At 34.8% G+C, this 18,235-nt stretch overlaps 1 pseudogene; it reads right to left on the bottom strand.

Moving 5' to 3' along the window:
- Positions 1 to 14,166: 14,166 nt before the first annotated feature.
- On the bottom strand, positions 14,167 to 15,054 carry LOC149165393 (calmodulin-like protein 3; annotated as a pseudogene).
- Between the last annotated feature and the right edge of the window lie 3,181 nt (positions 15,055 to 18,235).

Genomic DNA, 18,235 nt, shown 5'->3' with positions numbered 1-18,235 from the left:
CAACCTAGTTTGATTGGTGGGTGTAAGTTTAAGATACTGTGCATAGGATTATGCCTTCAATTTCTCATTTCTCATTTTGATTTCCTTGAACCTGTCCTTAATGTCCCTATCTCTATCAACAGACTTATTAAATGAGGAGACTTCTAGAGTAAGCTGCCTTTCTAGCATTTGAGTTTGTGAAGTAGATGGCTCCTGTGTTTCTCTAGATGGAGTTGTGCCCTTGCTCATGTCTAACTCAGTATTAGTTATTTCTATTGAGCCTTTTGTGTCTTCCTGTTCTGAAACAGGATTGAGCCTAGGCCTTTTTCTCTGGCTGGCTTCATACTCCACATTGGAAGTGTCCATACCTAAACTGGAGGCTTCCTCTCTATTCATTTTGGGATTCTTTTCCTCATTCTGAGGAGTCTGCAAAATAGTATGGGTAGTCATGGTTCCTTCTTGCTCTGGTACTTGCAGGAATGAGCTTTCATCAAGTTGTCTCTCTAGATCAAACAAGGTGTTTTACACATCTACCTTTGTACTATCCCTGTCTATGAGAGTGTTTTCCAACCACACAGATTGATTGGCATATCTCTCTATTTCTGGTATGGGGTGATGAATGTAAGGTCCCAATTTAATTTTTTGTCTTAGTTTGGTCATAAACCCTTGAGGGTCATACCTCCACATGAAAATATTCTGAAACTTCATTTGTTGTAGAAATTGATCTGCTTCCTCTCCTACCTCTCTAGAATTGCAAATTAAAGGGCCTAACTAATTTTTGACCTTGAACTGAGTTCTTTTCTTGGTTGAGACAAAGTTGAAATTATCAGAGTTCATTATCTGCCTATAATACTCTAGAGCAAATAACCTCATGGGGAAGTATTTGGGTAGTTTGTATGGGGAAAGCTGGCAACCATAGATTCTTATTTCAGTGTGATTTTGGTAAAGGTACCAATCTCCCACCTTACTTTGCTTGGACAATTGGAGCACTCTTTTGATTTCTTGGCTTATCCTGGGTGGAGGGCTTCCTGTCAGCATGGTCATGACTAGATGGATAAAAGAGGTGTATGGTGATGAATACCTATGGAATAATGGTGTCCAAAATATGACAGACCTGGGCTGGCCTCTAGTATCCAGCTTCTGGATGGTGAAGGGAAATCTATCTGACTGATAATACAAAAACATGTGGTAAAGTACAGATGAGTACTTGAATACTCTCTCATTGTGCATTCTGGTAAATTGTTCATGCATCCTTTCAACTATGAACTGGGCATAATTGTACAAAGTAGCAGGAGTCTTTCCTTGGGTGAAAATGGACATGAAGGCTAGGATGAGCTCATCAACAAATTCATCTGTGGTATAGCCTAGAATACATGATATCATAGTTACAATTTTCTTGCTCCTTTCAAAGAAAATGACAGAAACATATGGAGGGGCATCTTTAGGAATGTGTTGCTCTTCTACAATGAAAGTTTGGAATATTTGGGCCAGTCTAGATGGACTCGATTTGGTGTACTAGTCTAACAAATTCCCAATGGATAGTGGGGTCAGGTTGGGACCTGGTTGGAATTGCAACATTTCATTGATTGATTTAGTTGTGATAGTAAACAAGACTTTTTGGTCAGGGAACATTATAGCTCTCTGGCTGGGAATGTAACAGGCATGGCACATATGGACAATCTTAGGAAACATATGTACTTGTGGAAATTGGTATTTGGGCAAATTGGAGTCCCAAAGGCTAATGTCATCAGTATGGTTTAGATATATATCCTTACTCAAAAAATGAATTTTGAGCAAGAGTGTATAGGCACTTGTGTCTTTGATTTGAAAATCCATGTCCGCCAGGGGGAGGTGGTCAAGGTACAAATGGGGGGTTGTGACTGGTCTGACATCCATGGCGACGGGGGCAGCCATAATTCAGTTCTTGTGGATTTGAATTTGACCTTACATGTTTATATCAGAGGTTTGAAGGCAATTCAGAAGCTTTTAGAAGGGTTTGGGCACACACTTTAATTTTTAAAGTAATTTCAATTAATTTTACTTAATTAAAACACTTTAAAGACTGAACTTTTTCAAATTGAAAGGGTGTCTGGTAATTTCTCTTCAAATACCTGGAATTTGGGTGAATTAACTTCAAATTTGGTGTTCTCAGCAACTGCAAAAGGTTGAATGGGCTCTGGTACAGACTGAGAGCTTGATTGGGGTCTCTGCAACTTCTTCAGGAGTGAAATTGAGGTCAATTGGCGATTTCAGAGTTTGAAGGTGTCACAATGGTTTGCAGAGGTTCACAAAGAAAATGAGTGAAAAAGAAGAAATAGGGCTTCTCGGCCTTTTTATTGAACAACGATCACTTTTTGGCAGGTAAATTACAAATGAACAGTGGGTGGTTTTCCGTGTTGGGCAGGGAGGAGGTTTCCCAAGCCATCACACCACTTTTATGGAGGAGGTAGTATTTTGGCGAGGTCACCCAATCTATGTTAGCGCTTGAAACGTAGTAGATGGGGGCCCGGGAAAAACCACTTTATCAGGCGGGTAAAGGTCGGACATTGGGTGAACCCGATATGGCTGTGGACCGTTCGATTTGGGTGTTGTCAATCGGACGACAATCGGGTGATAGATGTGCATGGATGAAATGGGCAAAGGTTTCAGGGGGCCTGAGGCTTTAATCCTTGGTGGTTTGGGATTATTTAGGAGTTAATCTTGGGATTAATTGATCAGGCGGGGTTTAATGAAGGGATTATCTTAACTTTACCAAGAAGTGGTGAGTTAAGAGGGTTTTGTCGAGGATATGGGATAAAACTATAGTTTATATCTAAACTAAGGGTTTGGGTATTAGATAAGGGATTTATTTATATATGTAAAAAGGTATATAGGGAGTTATTTTATTATGTTAAGAATAAATATGAAATGAAATGAGCGGAGTGAACATACCACTAAGCATAATGTAATATTTGTGCATTTTATTCTCATACACTTTATACTTATCATAAAACCTTTTTGTGGGTATTTTGAATGAAATGGAATTTTAACTTGGGGTTGTTTACTTTTCATAGGCAAATGGAGTTTAACCTTAGGAAAAGGGGTTTTATTAGGGTAATGAATGGAAATGACTTTTATGAAGGGAGTTCTAATACTTGATGTCCATAAGTCATTAAGCCAAGGGTCTGGTCCCATCAAAAGTCAGAGAAATGCTCTGAGCCTTTATGACTTGAAGGATTTTTAGTACTAGAATTTGCTTATGGATGGGGAAATTAATAAGTAAAAGGATGAACTGAATGAGGGGGCGTTAATTAAATCAACTTGTAACCACTGTTTTTTCTTTCTTAACTTCTCATGCACATTAAAATATATAATTAAGCATGATAAATGTGCTTTTGTCCAATCAACTTGATACTTTAGCAACCTTTCTTCTACTTACCCATTAGTTACCCTAACATTTTTTCTTCACTTATTTGGGTGCATTTAGGCTAGCAGACCCTTAACATTTTCTTTTCTTTTATAAAACAAACTACCTACTTCTAACCTTATATCATCCAAGGGCTCAGATTACACTGATGAGCTCCTTTTATTTTCTCTACCTATCTAATGATCTGCGAAGATTAAGCTATTTGGTCAGATTTTATTGTCTAACTATAAACATAAAATTCAAAGCATGAAATAGTCAAGATTAAGCAGTTTAACTACCATGGGTTGTGGCATGTATGACAAGCTACATACAACCATTATTTAAGACAGTAAAGCAGTAAAATATTAGTCGCATTTAGACTTGCACACTTTCATGATCTATTTTTGTTTTTGGGGTTCATATATTTTCATTTTTTTATATTTTCTTATTCTTTTTGTCCTTTGATATTTCTTTTATGACATACCCTTACATTTTTTAAATTTTTAATATGGAAAACATTTGCAGAAAGTAAAGGTATGTACAATATTACAAGGCTTAATCTTACCCAATTCAAAATTATGAATCCTATCACTATAGGACTCTAACAATAACATTGAATACTTGTCATTGAGTTTTCATTGAGACATCATCATTACATTATCTCTGAGGTCATATCATTTTAATAGCAATAGAAGACTTCATTTTTGTGGTGGCACTGATCCCACCATGCTATAGTTACACCATGACAATATTGGCACCGAGATTGTAGTATGTGATAACATCAAAACATGGGAGCATCGAACTATGGTAGACTGAACAATCCACATTTCCTTAATTGTGATAGCAGCAAGGGTATGTCTCACTGAGATTCGAACTTCTCACTGTAAATAGCACTGAAATCATCTCTAAAATTTCACCGAAAATTTCCTTTGAGATGCACCAAAATTTCCTCTCTGTGATCAATGAAATTTCTCTCTGAAATTGCAAGCTTTGAGTTGATGTAATGTGAATATCCAAGGCTTGTATATATAGTGGTTTTCCCATCCTAAATGAGCCGACATGAATCATGAAGAGTTATGACTTTGTTATGGGCCGACATAAGTTCACTAGATAATTATTCTTTTGAGTTCGACTTTGAAGAAGTTGATTTGAGGACTTTGATGAAGAGGCCAACTTAATGACTTGCTGAAGAGGATGACTTCATGGAGGAATCTTTGACCCAACAATAAATGACTTTTGCAATAACCTAAAGCCTACAGTGGAGGCCTGACCTATAATTGACCCAAGGATGAAACCCATGCTTTAATAAGTCAATTCAAATTAAAAATAAAAAAATTCGCTTTCTTTTGACAAATATATTACATTTGACTCAAGTAAAATAATGAAGACTAAACCTAGTTACATTTTCTAACACTCCCTCTTAACTAGGGAGTATTCATATTTACATATAACCAAAGAGGCACATGGAAGATCTTAAACCACATCATCTATGAAGAAGTTTAGGCACCATAATGACATGGACTTTATTCCTTACCAGGGCAATCTATCCATTGGTATCTCAACAATTTAGGTAGTGCAATGCCACAGAATAGATTCCTGACCAGGGCGATCTATCTGGGTGGGACTCACATGGACTCAAGCTTTCAGCCTCTCTCGGTACCATCAGGCTTGCTTGCTAACCATCAACCTAGGAACCTAGGTGTGTATCTATGGTCATATCTCTATGAACCAAACCACCCTCCTTACTTTGGGACCTAGACATCAACACAAAGTGTCGGCCAAATATCCTCCCAGGAAATGCTTCACTCACAAAGCCTCTCCTTGATCTAGCAGATCAAGGAAAACAAATCTGTCCCGATCAATCTAATCAATAAACCAACATGCTATAAAAACCTTCGAGAGATTTAAAAATAACCCCAATAAAAAATATACTTTCAAATATTTATAAATAAATAATAACCTTAAGGGTTTTCCTGATGTTGCTTCTCAACGTGGTAGGCATATCAACTGAATCTTTCTTTTTCAACTTCACATACAACAACATATCCTTCAAACTTCATTCTCCAATCAAAACTATGTGCTCCCTCTTAACAAAGGATATTTTCTCTATCCAGACTCCCTCTTAAACTTAGGGAGATCTTTTCTATCTGGGATCCCTCTTAACCTAGGGAGATTAGCTTCTTATTTTTATCATCGAAGAATATTTCATAGCTTCCATCCTTCTTATCGAAGTCACCATCACCGTTCATATCATGCTTACCACATCAACCTTTCTCTAATCATCTTCACTACCTAGAAGATTGTGTACTTGCGCAACTTAGATAGCACGTACAACCAAAACTATAGAAGCATGGCATTAGCCATAACATAAATCTTATAACAATGGAAACATTAGACATAATCATTAAGAGAATATACTTTGAATTCTTGCCCAAGTTTAATTAAAAACCCTAAATTACATTCATAACTCATCAAGGTATCATACGCACTATATCTAGGGTTTCAATATTATTTCGATGACAAGTTCCTTCATATAGAAAACCCTAGAAACAAATCAAATTAATGAATCCAACAACCTTCAAAATTCATATGTTAGACTTCTCACTAAGATTTTATACATATCCTAGATTTCATACATGAGATTCAACAATCAAAGCAATCATAACTTAATCAAAATCATGACTAGCAACTACTAGGTTTTAATATTTGCCCTAGATTTTCATCTCAGCAATCACTATATAAATTCTATATGGTTATACATACTATAGAATTTAACTACTACTAGGATTTAGTTGTTAAACCCTAAATTTTACAAACAACTTCATCCTAGAACATCCACCTTTGACTTGGGCTTATTTCCAAACCCTAGGACTCATGATCATTAACACTTAGTTCAACACATATATTTAGGCATTTATCAGCATATCATAAGCACATCATATGTCGGGAAAATTTAGTATGTTAGACATATCCCAACCAAGAATAGGCTAGGGTTTCAACCAAATGGAAACATACCTACAGTTTCATTCCTAAGACTCTAAATACATAATAAGGGATTTGCTTATAGACCCAACCAAACCCTAAAGATCTAGGGTTTCATAGCAAAGTAACCCTATTATACTAAAACATCAAAGGTTCGGGATCTTAGACAAAAATCATTCAACCCTAATAAGTTAGGTCTTCATGATCATACTGAAATCCCAAATACGACATCATCAACCAAAACTTAAAATAACCTTTCCCAATAACCCTAAGTAGGCTAGGGTTTCACACATTGTTAGCATACCCTTAGGTTAGGGTTTTTCAGAGAACCTGTCTAGGGTTATATAAAATCAATTAAGAATATAAGTAGGGGTAGATTTATAAAGTGATGAATCACCCAGAACAAGAATCATTATGATTCAAGATAGCTAGACATAATGATGTTAGTAATGTAATGCAAACTTCAAAAATAGGATGGTCATACCTTTAATAGAATCTTGTAATGAGTATTGTTTGAGACATACCTTGAGATATTTCTTGGAAAACCTGATAAGGATTCCTTGAAGTATTAAGTCATCATCTTTTATACCTATAGTACATACTTACAAGCACAACATGTGATACCAAGGACATATTTTAATTTCTTAAGTTAGATCTTCTACATAATCATGGAGGAGGGAATCTTTCAAACATCAGTGGGACCTTTTATTTGACATCTTAGATTACATGTAAATCCTAGAGGGAGAGGATTAAGGTTCTTAATATGTTAACTAGAAAGTACACTCTAAATCCTAGACTAGTTAGAAACAAGGATTATATGGACCATTAGTGATAATAGAAATTCAAATGCTTATGAGCATATGTACCTTGTGAATTACATACCTCTAATTTGTGAAATTTTGACAATACTTACTTAATTTACCTTAAGTTGGTTCCTTGTGCTTGAATTCAGATCCTTGATATATTTGTGCCAAGTTCTATTTATTCAATGAGTGGAGGACAAAATATTTTTCATTGCTTTGACCTTATCATTGTAACTTCATTTGATATGCACCAAAACTTCCTCTCTATGATCACTGAAATCTCTCTCTGAAATCGTGAGCTCTAAGTTGATGTAATGTGAATATCCCATGCTTGTATATATAGTGGTTTTCCCATCCTAAGTGATCCGACATGAATCATGAAGATTTGTGACTTTGTTTTGGGCTGACATAAGTTCACTGGATAATTATTCTTTTGAAGCCGACTTTGAAGAAGCTGATTTGAGTACTTTGATGAAGAGGTCGAGTTGATGACTTGCTGAAGAGGATGACTTGATGGAGGAATATTTGACCCAACAATAAATGACTTTGATAATAACCTAAAGCCTACAATGTAGGCTTGACCTATAATTGACCCAAGCATGAAACACATGCTTTAATAAGTCAATTCAAATTAATAATAAAAATTATTTTCGCTTTCTTTTAATAAATATATTCCATTTGACTCAAGTACAATAATGAAGATCAAACCTAGTTACATTTTTCAACATGGATGCTTCTTCAATTTATAAATGTGGGTAAAGGGGACCACATTACATTTCATTATGGACAATGGGAGCCAAAATAACTTGATCTCGACCATAGTTGTCATGAGATTGAAATTATTGATAGTGCCACACCCCCAACAATACACCATTGGTGGGTTGAGCCATGGATGATGCATATGTGTTAATTGGTAATGATGCATATCTTATGGCATCAAGCCCTTCAATGATGGGATATTGTCTGATGTTTCTCCACATGAAATTTGTGATGTCATTATAAGACAAACTTATATGTGGAACATTATTTTTTTTATGAGTCTTAATCTTGTATTTTCATTGTTACTTAGGGGGATCATTTCTACATGCTACTAGAGGTAGTTACAACTTTGATAAATTCATTGATCTTAGCAAAACAATGCATAAATGCAGTTTCTTATACTGCGAATGTTTTCCTCTTCATGGTTCAATGAAAAGGTGAACAATAAGACACTACAACCACCATGACTTCAGCACAATCTCTCTCTACAGAACACAAGCACATGGATAAGCTTGTACAAGGGTCTAAATACATATTCACCTCACCTACGAGAATGCCTCTACACTTCTAGGTAAAGCATTCACATACATGGGATGACAACCTTCCATATACTTAGCATGGATAAAATAAAGCTCTTCACAACTCTATTCGACATAGATGTTTTCAGACGTGTTTAACCAGTAACCCCATAGATGTGAATCTTATGACTACATCTTCACTAAAAGTGTCCTCCCATGCTTAGGCCAAAGCAGATTGAGTCGCCAAAATTGTTGAACGGATGCAACACTTCCAACAACAAGTTGATGATGTCCTACAAAAATCCAATGCCAAGTACACACAATGACATGAACAAAATCAAGTTCCACAGAAGTTTAAGCTACAAAGGATTGAATCATGAACACCAAGATAAAGGATATCCATTAGTAGAGCATACAAATCTACCAGGTTGTTAAAGCAAGACAACTTTTTCACCAAGGAAAGTGGCTCAATGGGAGCCATATTTAATAGAATTTCCCCCATCTTATGAAGGAACTTGACACAATGGAGACCATTGCTTCATATGGGGGGAGGGGGGATTTGATCTAGGTGGATGTCGATGAATGAAAATGATAAATAATTTTTTTCTACTATTAGTGGTTTACAAGCCCATGGTTTTGGTAAACCATGGTATCCACCAAAGTCATTTGAAAGGTGAAAGGAAAAAAATATCTAATTGTACGATTATATTTTAACATATACAAATCATTCGTTAGTTTTTACCATATTGATTTATGGTATTCACCCATGGATTTTTATAACCCATGGCATTTGAAATATAAGGCAAGTGCATGATGCTAGGTGAAAGGGCACCCATAAATAACATAAATACAAGCTCTCACCATTTTAAAAGCCTTGAAGTTTCTCAAGATGTAGTCTTATGATAATTTTACCATTTAATAAAAATAATTAAGCTCTTTTCCTATTATTATTTCCTCTACATTATTTGTTTCATGCACTTGTGACATTTTTATTATCAAGATATAGTCTCATTGCTCAGATAGCCTGATCATTTCGCAATAATGTACACTGACTTGATTTCCTTCATTCATCTCCATATCTCTAGCATGCCTTTGAGACATATTATAAATGTCTTAGTTCTTTCTTCAAACATTTTATTGTACATAGATTAATACCCAATGGAATCTTGAAAAAATATCTTATACTTAATGATGGTTATATCATGATTATCAACGATGGTTATATCATGATTATCAACGATGGTTATATCATGATTATCAACATCTATTAATTATTTCTTGAGTGCAATAGGAATAGAGGACTGTGGACACAACTCATATCATGTTGGTTTGAGTCACATTGTGATTTATGTTTATTATTTAATATTTGATATTGATGCAAATAATAGGTATCTATATGTGGATTATACTAATAGATGCTCTCACAATATTACAAGCACTAACAATTTTTAACAAAAAACCCGCATATGGGCAGTGGGGTGTAGGGGAAGGAGGTTATACATATTTGGAGGTGTATTATCAGCATCCTTGATCATATCTACTAGAACTCCAACCATGGCTTAGGATGAAGTACATGGAGTATTTATCCTTGGAGTCACACAATGTTGTGAGTGTTGGACCATGGATATGGTTGTTTGTGAGGAACTACTGAGGGATGTGCATTAAGGGGAGCCATGATCCTTAGGCACCACAGAACAATCAACAAAGATGATGAGGAGATTATTGAAGTTCCATTCCGCTAGTATTTCTTTCCCCTACTCAAATCACAGGTGTTTGAAGGGAAACCCATTGCACCCTTGAACATGAGGTTCTTGAAGGGCATGAGAATCGGCGCCCTTGGAACTAGATGGAGGAGAAGGGCATCTAGGATTTAGTTAATTCATAAGCACTTAAGGATTTTTTTATTATTGAATATTAGGTTAATCTAAAGTTTTATAAGTGAAAACTAGAACACTACATTAAATATGAAAAACATAATAACTGGAAGAAATGGCCTAGCTAGTGTTAGTAAACAAATATCTAAAAAAGGGTTTAATGTAAGTTATAGCTAAATGAATAATAGATACAAAATTAATTACAAGATTTCATGTTTAAAAGAGGGAATAATCTAAAGTTAATTTGATGTGAGCATAAGTGAATTAAAATGTAAATAGATATGTGCAAGAATTGAATTATTTAAATAAATAATTCTAAGAAATTAAATTCAAGAGAAATTCACCTAATTGAGAAAATCCTAAAAGTTAAAGAAACATTAACAGGAGAAATTTTTTAGGAAGTAACGACAACAAATTGGGACCCTTGGTAGGTAACAAAGAGTTAACTAAAACAAATAGAAGAAGTTAAGGAGGGGAAAAAGGCCATAAGGGAACATGTAGGAGTAAATTTAGGAACATGTGTCACTTGGGTGAGAGAAAATATTTAATTTAAATAAAATAATAAGAAATTTTTATGAGAGCCAAATTGCGGATAGGACATGTGGCTTGGTATCCATAATTTGGCTCGGTGTATAATCAAATTTAGAAATTATTATTTAGGAACATATTTCACAAGGAATGCTTCCTCCCCACAACATTTGGGACCCACATTAATTAATAACAACTTCGAATGTCAATAACTGACTCAAAGACGTTATTGATAAGGGTAGTTGTGTGGAGGAAAGACGTTATTGATAAGGGTAGTTGTGTGGAGGAAGTGTGTGCAGAGGAAGTTGTGAGGAGGAAGCCTCTGCACAAGAAGTTGTGTGGAGAAATTTGTGGGGAGGTGGTTGTGCGGAGAACAAATGCTTTTGTGGAGAGCTTTCACTCTGCAAAAAACTGTGTGTGTGGGAATAATCGATTAATTAGCGGTAGAAGCAAGGACTATGATGCATCTCACATATTAATCTTGTTTTTTTTTAAATTATATGGTATAGCATTTCATTTTGTACCCTTTACACTAATTTCATTTAACTTTATATATGATTTCGAAATTAATTCAAGTTAATATTTCTTTCAAAATTATTAAAAAATATTTTTCAAAACTTGAAAATAAAGGTCCAATGCCACAAAAAATGATGTTAATCACCTCATGGTTAGCAAATTGATCATTGCTTTGTGATTGTGATTTGAGTCCACAACTTTAATCCCACAAGAAGTGATGTTAATCACCTCATGGTTGGCAAGTTCATCGTTACTTTGTGATTGTGATTTGAGTCCACAACTTTAATCCCATATATGATTCGCATGTCTAATTAATTCGTTAGCTACCGTGACTGACTTGTTGGATCGTTGGATACTGTAGGCAATAACTCAACATTGCAACTTGTTGGATCGTTGGATACTGTAGGCAATAACTCAACATTGCAGCATATTGTCCGTACAAAGTGTGAAGAATATCATCTAGGCAATAACTCAACATTGCAGCATATTGTCCGTACAAAGTGTGAAGAATATCATCTAGGCAATAACTCAACAATGCAGCATATTGTCCGTACAAAGTGTGAAGAATATCATCTACGACGTACGATGTTCTTGTGACTTGCTCATTCAATAATCAGCAAGTCTTATGGTATGTTCACACATTGTGCAGCCACATCAAGTTTGCAATTTCAAATTTATCTTACTTGTCAAGTAGAGATTTGATTACAGTTAGTAAGTTTCAATTTTTTTTTTTATTCTTATATTAATAACAGTTGAAAGGTAAGTTTTAACGTAACTATTTAGAAGAAGAAAACATAATAGTTCACTACTCTATAAAACCAAACACTTGTTTATGAAATATATGCCAACCATATCTAATTAGAAAATGAGACTACTCCATTCTTTCTTTGTATTCCTTCTTTCCTCTTTAAACCTCTCATTTCCAACCCATTGACTAAAAAATAATAAAAAGAAATAAATACTGCAACTAAATAGATTCTTTAATTTAATCTATATTTAGACTACTCATTAAAATTTATAACTGACAACTCCTCATTAAAATTTATAACTAGCAACATAAATACTAGAAAATCAAATTCCATGCTGAGACACTCTCAAGAAATATAACTGACAACTCCTCATTAAAATTTATGACCAGCAACTTAAATACTAGAAAATCAAATTCCATGCTGAGACACTCTCTCGTTTCTTGAGGAGATGTGAATTCAGCGTTGGGTTGGAATTATTTAAATACAAATGGTATCTGAAATTCTGCCTCTAACATATGAATGCCCATTTGTTTATGTTCCATAGGCGGTAAAACATGGCTAGAACAAAGGTGGTCGTTTAACTATGGTAGGTTTTCTTTTTTGGTTTAAAATGTGTTTTTAAATATAAAAATAAATTTATAATTTAAAAAAAAATTAGTTTAAAATATATTTTTATATTTAAAAACAAATTTATAGTTTTAAAAAATTGGTTTAAAATATGTTTTTAAATATAAAAATAGATTAATAATTTAAAAAAAATATGAAATATTATAATCATGTAAATCTATCAACTCAAATTTGTGTTTTTAACAAATTTTTCCTAAATCCAAAAAACACTAAAGAATTAGGCCACATCATAATAGTGTGTCAGGCATCTTATCAAGTTGTCGGCTGATGGAATAAACAAATATATGAAATTATGACAGATATACAGTTGCGGTGATTGCACACAGTCAAAACCACAAATTGCATTGTTTTTTTACATGACATGACATGAATTTTTTTCCACTGTAATCAGTGGGTAACAGAACCATATAGCGCTGTGCAAGCCACATGCTATAGCCATCTCTTGGTCTATTAGATCCTAATACACCAATACACAGAGCAACGATACATTCCTAGGCTCTGTGTTGTGACTGTTACCGACAAGGATCTGTGAATGGGCAAATTTGTTACTGGCTTATAAGCTGGATATGGCTTTTGTTATAAAGCAGAGTATATGTATTGAAATTGACTTAACAAAATTAGTTTGCTGGTTTGAACATCAAGCAGCAGAGGTGCATTAATTTTCCATAATAGAGCTGGAGATAACAGAGTTGGACTTGCTTCCCATTGGTGGGCAATGACCGGGCCATGGCAAGCAACCAAGCAGTGAGACACATTTGAAAACAGAGATATCTAATCATGCCTTCTGGTGATTAGCAGTAGATACGCTTTAAACTTAGCATTGACAGAATAAGAAGATAACGAATGTAAAAGGTAAAGGAATTTATAATTATAGAAACCAATTTCCCCAAAGCATGGAGAATTCTGCCAGACATTTTTTTTTAGTGATGGAAACAATTTACCTAAAAGGTTGAACCGTTTGCAGAATTCTGCCCTTTGCCAATTTGGGGTATAATCTGCAAAAACAAAAAGAACTTGGGAGCAAGTCCTTTATGGATTCGGGTCACTCTTGCAACATCAATTTTCATTCACAAGGAAAGAGTTCAATCTAGTCATATGTCCAAGTATATGTGGTCGAAATTTTACAGTTAGTTCATGCCATAGAAATTTGATTTAGTTTGCAAGTCTTCGTACGGTTATAGCCATTGTGGGAAGCACTCTGTTGCTCTGGTCTGTAAGAGGGCTAAACCGCTTTCAAGTTATATAGACAGGAAGTATGTATATACCCCATTTGGCCTGTTCCAGAATTCAACTGTGGGTTTAATGCATTAAAATACAATACAAACTAGGGAGAATAAGATGGTAATATGTCATTGCAACTGTCCATTATTCTCAGATGATCAAAGAAATTTTGGGAAGAAAATTTTACACAAAGAAATCCAAGATACATAGTTTTTATTAACATATTTACAAAGATTTGTCCATCATGGTCATCATGTTCTCAAATTCCTCAAAATCAATTCTACCATCTGAATTTCTGTCAAATCTTGTGATCATCATTTCACAACTCTCCAAATCGTGTCCTTCTTTTAGTCCTAAGCTGAGCAGGACCTGTTGAAGTTCCCATGGACTGATGAACCCATCCCCATTCTTATCAAAAACACTGAACGCTTCCACCAACTCCTCCGACAACACTTTTTGCTCTGTCTCTGGATGCTCATGAGCTTCCCCACACAAAATGAGAAGAAATCCACAGAAATCATGAAAGCTCATATGCTCCTGAGAACCCATCGTTATTTTCATATTATCATCAGATATGTTTTGAATTCCAAGCTTTTCCAGTAACCCTTGTACATCCTCTGCAGTAACCATGCCATCGCCATCGCTGTCCAAGACATTGAAAATTCGAGAGCTCCCATGTATGAATGAAGGCTGTGTATCTTATATTTACAAAATCACTGCTTGTTTCATCAATCATACCTCCAGACAACTGGTATTTTCCAAAAGCCCTTATGATATGTGGGTTTTTTGGATTGCAAAGTTCAGGAAACTTACTTTTCATCGTCTCAGAAACCCAAACATAAACATAGTAGATGTAAAAGCTATAAAACTTGTGGACCCAACTAAGGGCCATGGATACAATAATGCTACAAATACAATACATAGGCATGGCAGAAACATTTGAATTTGCAGGGTTTCTGATGATAAGATGAGACACCATGTTTGGTATTATGAATGAGATGGCTCAATTCAATAATTCCTGGAATCAAAAGAGCAGAGAAGAAAAAAAGGGCCGGTGAATCTTGGGCATTACAGAATGGTAGCTATGAAAGCCTGTGATTCCTATTTAGAAGCCTTTGATTACATGCAGTGAGTTGCTACGAAAGTGAGGAGAAACAACCCTGTAATTCCTATTGAGAAGCCTGCGATAAGTTATCCTGAAACTCAGCAGAAACAACCAATGAATGTGTATCCACGTTTAGAGATTTGTCTTTTATTATGCGCAGGTACGTTTTGAAAATTGGTTGAGATAAAATTAGTTGGTATGTACGAAGGGCGTTGGAATATGGTGGGCCGGCCAGGTTATGTGACCTGGAATTGTTTTCTACACGAAAACTCTTTTCAGTTACGTCGCACCTGGTATGGGTGGGCTTTAAAATTGTTTTCATAAGAACGTTGACTGCCAATGAATGCGTGAGGAGGAGAGTTGGTGGCGGAGTGGTGTTTCTTTTTGTCATTTTATATTAATTTACAAATTGTTCATGCACATTACGTTACATCTGAAGTGGATGTTTGTTAATTTTTTATTATCCATGTTAGGTCTGAAGTGGATGTTTGTTACATTTTTTATTATCCATGTTAGCTTTGAAGTGGTTGATTACATCCGGAAGATAAGGCAGCAAGATATCATAGAAGAAGATTTATATAGTTATTTTTATCTGTAGAAGATTTTTTTGGATGAAATTGTGTATATGATTTGTTCTTAATTTTAAAATAAGATATTATTTTTATACACAATTTCATGGGGAATTTTTCAAAAAAAATATAATAAATATTAATTTATTTGGAATAAATTTATATTTATATTTTGAATTAAAAATAAAATTACAATATCAATGGTTTACTTTTTAATATAAATTGGATACTGAAAATGAAGCGTATTTAATAATTTATAATAAAAATAATAATGAAAATTTATTTATATTTATAAGTTTAAATAAAATTCAAAAAATGATGTTCATGGGTTTTGGTGAAGTCACCATTTCAATTCCCCACCTTGATCGGGGTTTTGGTGAAGTCACTAGTTCAATTCTTGGCCTTGATCGGGGTTTTGGTGAAGTCACTAGTTCAATTCTTGGCCTTGATCGGGGTTTTGGTGAAGTCACCAGTTCAATTCCTCACCCTGATCGAGGTTTTGGTGAAGTCACTGGTTCAATTCCCCGCCCTGATCTAGGTGATATATTGGACATGATAAAGATGTAGTCCTACCAAGGTTACAAAAAAAAATGGAAAAATGATCTTTTTAATTAATTAATCATAAATAAAAATGATTGAATTATATTCTATGTTTTTTAATATAGTGTGTGGGAGATATGAAGTGTACATATGTTTACTAGTTTGGATCTAAACCTGTAACTTCTTACTATAATATATTTATTTTAAACCATTAACCCATTCAAGTTATATATAAGAAAGAAAGAAAGAAAATTATTTTAACGTCCACAAGGCTAAGATAGCCTATGTGACAATTGCTTCTTCATCATCTAGTTTATGTATTCAGCCCTTTTCCTGTGAAGCCTAACAATTCCTGTGAAACCTAACAATAAACGCTCCCAGCTTCTTGAAAAACCCCTCGCTAAATAGATAAATCCCAAGAGCCTAACAATTCCTGTGAAGCCTAACAATAAACGCTCCCAGCTTCTTGAAAAATCCCTCGCTAAATAGATAAATCCCAAGAGCCAGCTGCCAGAATATTTGCATAACTTTCCTTGTTGTCTTTCAAGGCCTCACATTCTAAAATGAAATGTTTTTATGTTTCCACTTTTCCGGAAGAACAAAAAATACATACTCTTTCCTCCCACACTTCTTCTGGCCTTTTCCAGCGCCTAGTTTCACAACGAAGTTGATGAGAATTAGTCCTTAACTAAGCAATAAGAATTTTGGCTCTCCAAGAAATATTGGCCTTTATGTGTGCTTTTTGTTGATGATTATGAGTGGGATTAAACACTTCAATATAATAATTTTTCTTTCTCCCTAGCTCCTTATCCCAAGTATGCTTGTGGAACTTATCCATAACAAAAGCTTTTATCTCTTTACTGTTTATGGGACACGTGTTCAAGCAAATACCCCATTTACTAAACCATTTGTTATTTTGTTGCATCCAAGTCTTTTTTCTTTTGCACAATATGTCATTAAAGACAACCTTAGGCCATCTTCCCTCTTCCATTTGCTCAATTTTTTTTAAATACCTTATGACTCACACCATAGAAATTGCTTCAATAGGAGCAACCCCTGTTTCACTTAACAAGATAGCATAAGGAACTACATTTTTTATTTTTTATTTGTTTGTAATCAAACGTTTCTGAATTTTCTTAATTTGTTTCCATTGCATGTTGGATGTACTGTTGGCCCACAATTCACAACCATAGAGAATCAACAGAATCACTAGAAGCCCAGAAAGAGTTTGAGCGGTTTTCCAGTCCCATAACTCTGCCTCTCTACACCTATTTTGAAAAGCATAATGTGCTTTCCAAACCCCCCAAAGTTCTTTTCTTTCTACAACCATCCCAACCTAGATTTTTCTTGAAGTCAATTCTGAGGTATTTGTAATCTGCAACTTCTTCTAGAATGATGCCTTCAAAGTAGAACTTAAGTTGGTTATATTTTCTTTTTTTAGAGAAAACCAATACTTTCATTTTGCTGAGATTGACTTGCATCCCCATTCTTCTACAAAATAAGTCTTATAACAAACTTGCCCAAATAGATACCATCACCCCCTTCCAAATTTACCCACTCCTCAAGCTTGTCAATATATAAACCAAAAAGAGTAGCAGACAGTAAGCAACCTTGCTTGACCCCGATATCACTTCTAAAACTTTCACAAATTCCTCCTGAAGTTCTAATTTTCACTTCCACCTCTTCATATAGCCTATGCACATTTGCTCTTAGATGTTTAGGAATCCCAAGTTCCTCCATTCTGTGCCAAAGCTTATCCCTAAGAACCATGTCAAAGACTTTTATGAAATCAACAAAGAAACAAAACATTTCTTCCTTTTTCTCCCAATTTTTTTTAAGGATGCTCCTTAAAGTTATACAATTATCAACCGTGGAATGTTTAGGTCTAAAACCTGTTTTCCCTTTAGCACATTTATCTCTTTCTTCTACCCACTTACTAATTTTATTTTATAGCATGCTTCCAAATAACTTTGCAAACAAAGGGTTTATCATTATGGTCCTATAATTGGAGGGATTATTGATGTCACCACTCTTGAAAAGAGGTATTGCCAAACTAGTTGTCCAATCTGTGGGGAACCCC

Source organism: Pinus tabuliformis, chromosome 5_1 (assembly GCF_031772625.1).
Source record: "Pinus tabuliformis cultivar Carrire ecotype Pingquan chromosome 5_1, CPIR1, whole genome shotgun sequence".
Taxonomy (NCBI): Eukaryota; Viridiplantae; Streptophyta; class Pinopsida; order Pinales; family Pinaceae; genus Pinus; species Pinus tabuliformis.
This window is presented reverse-complemented; position numbering and strand designations above follow the sequence as displayed.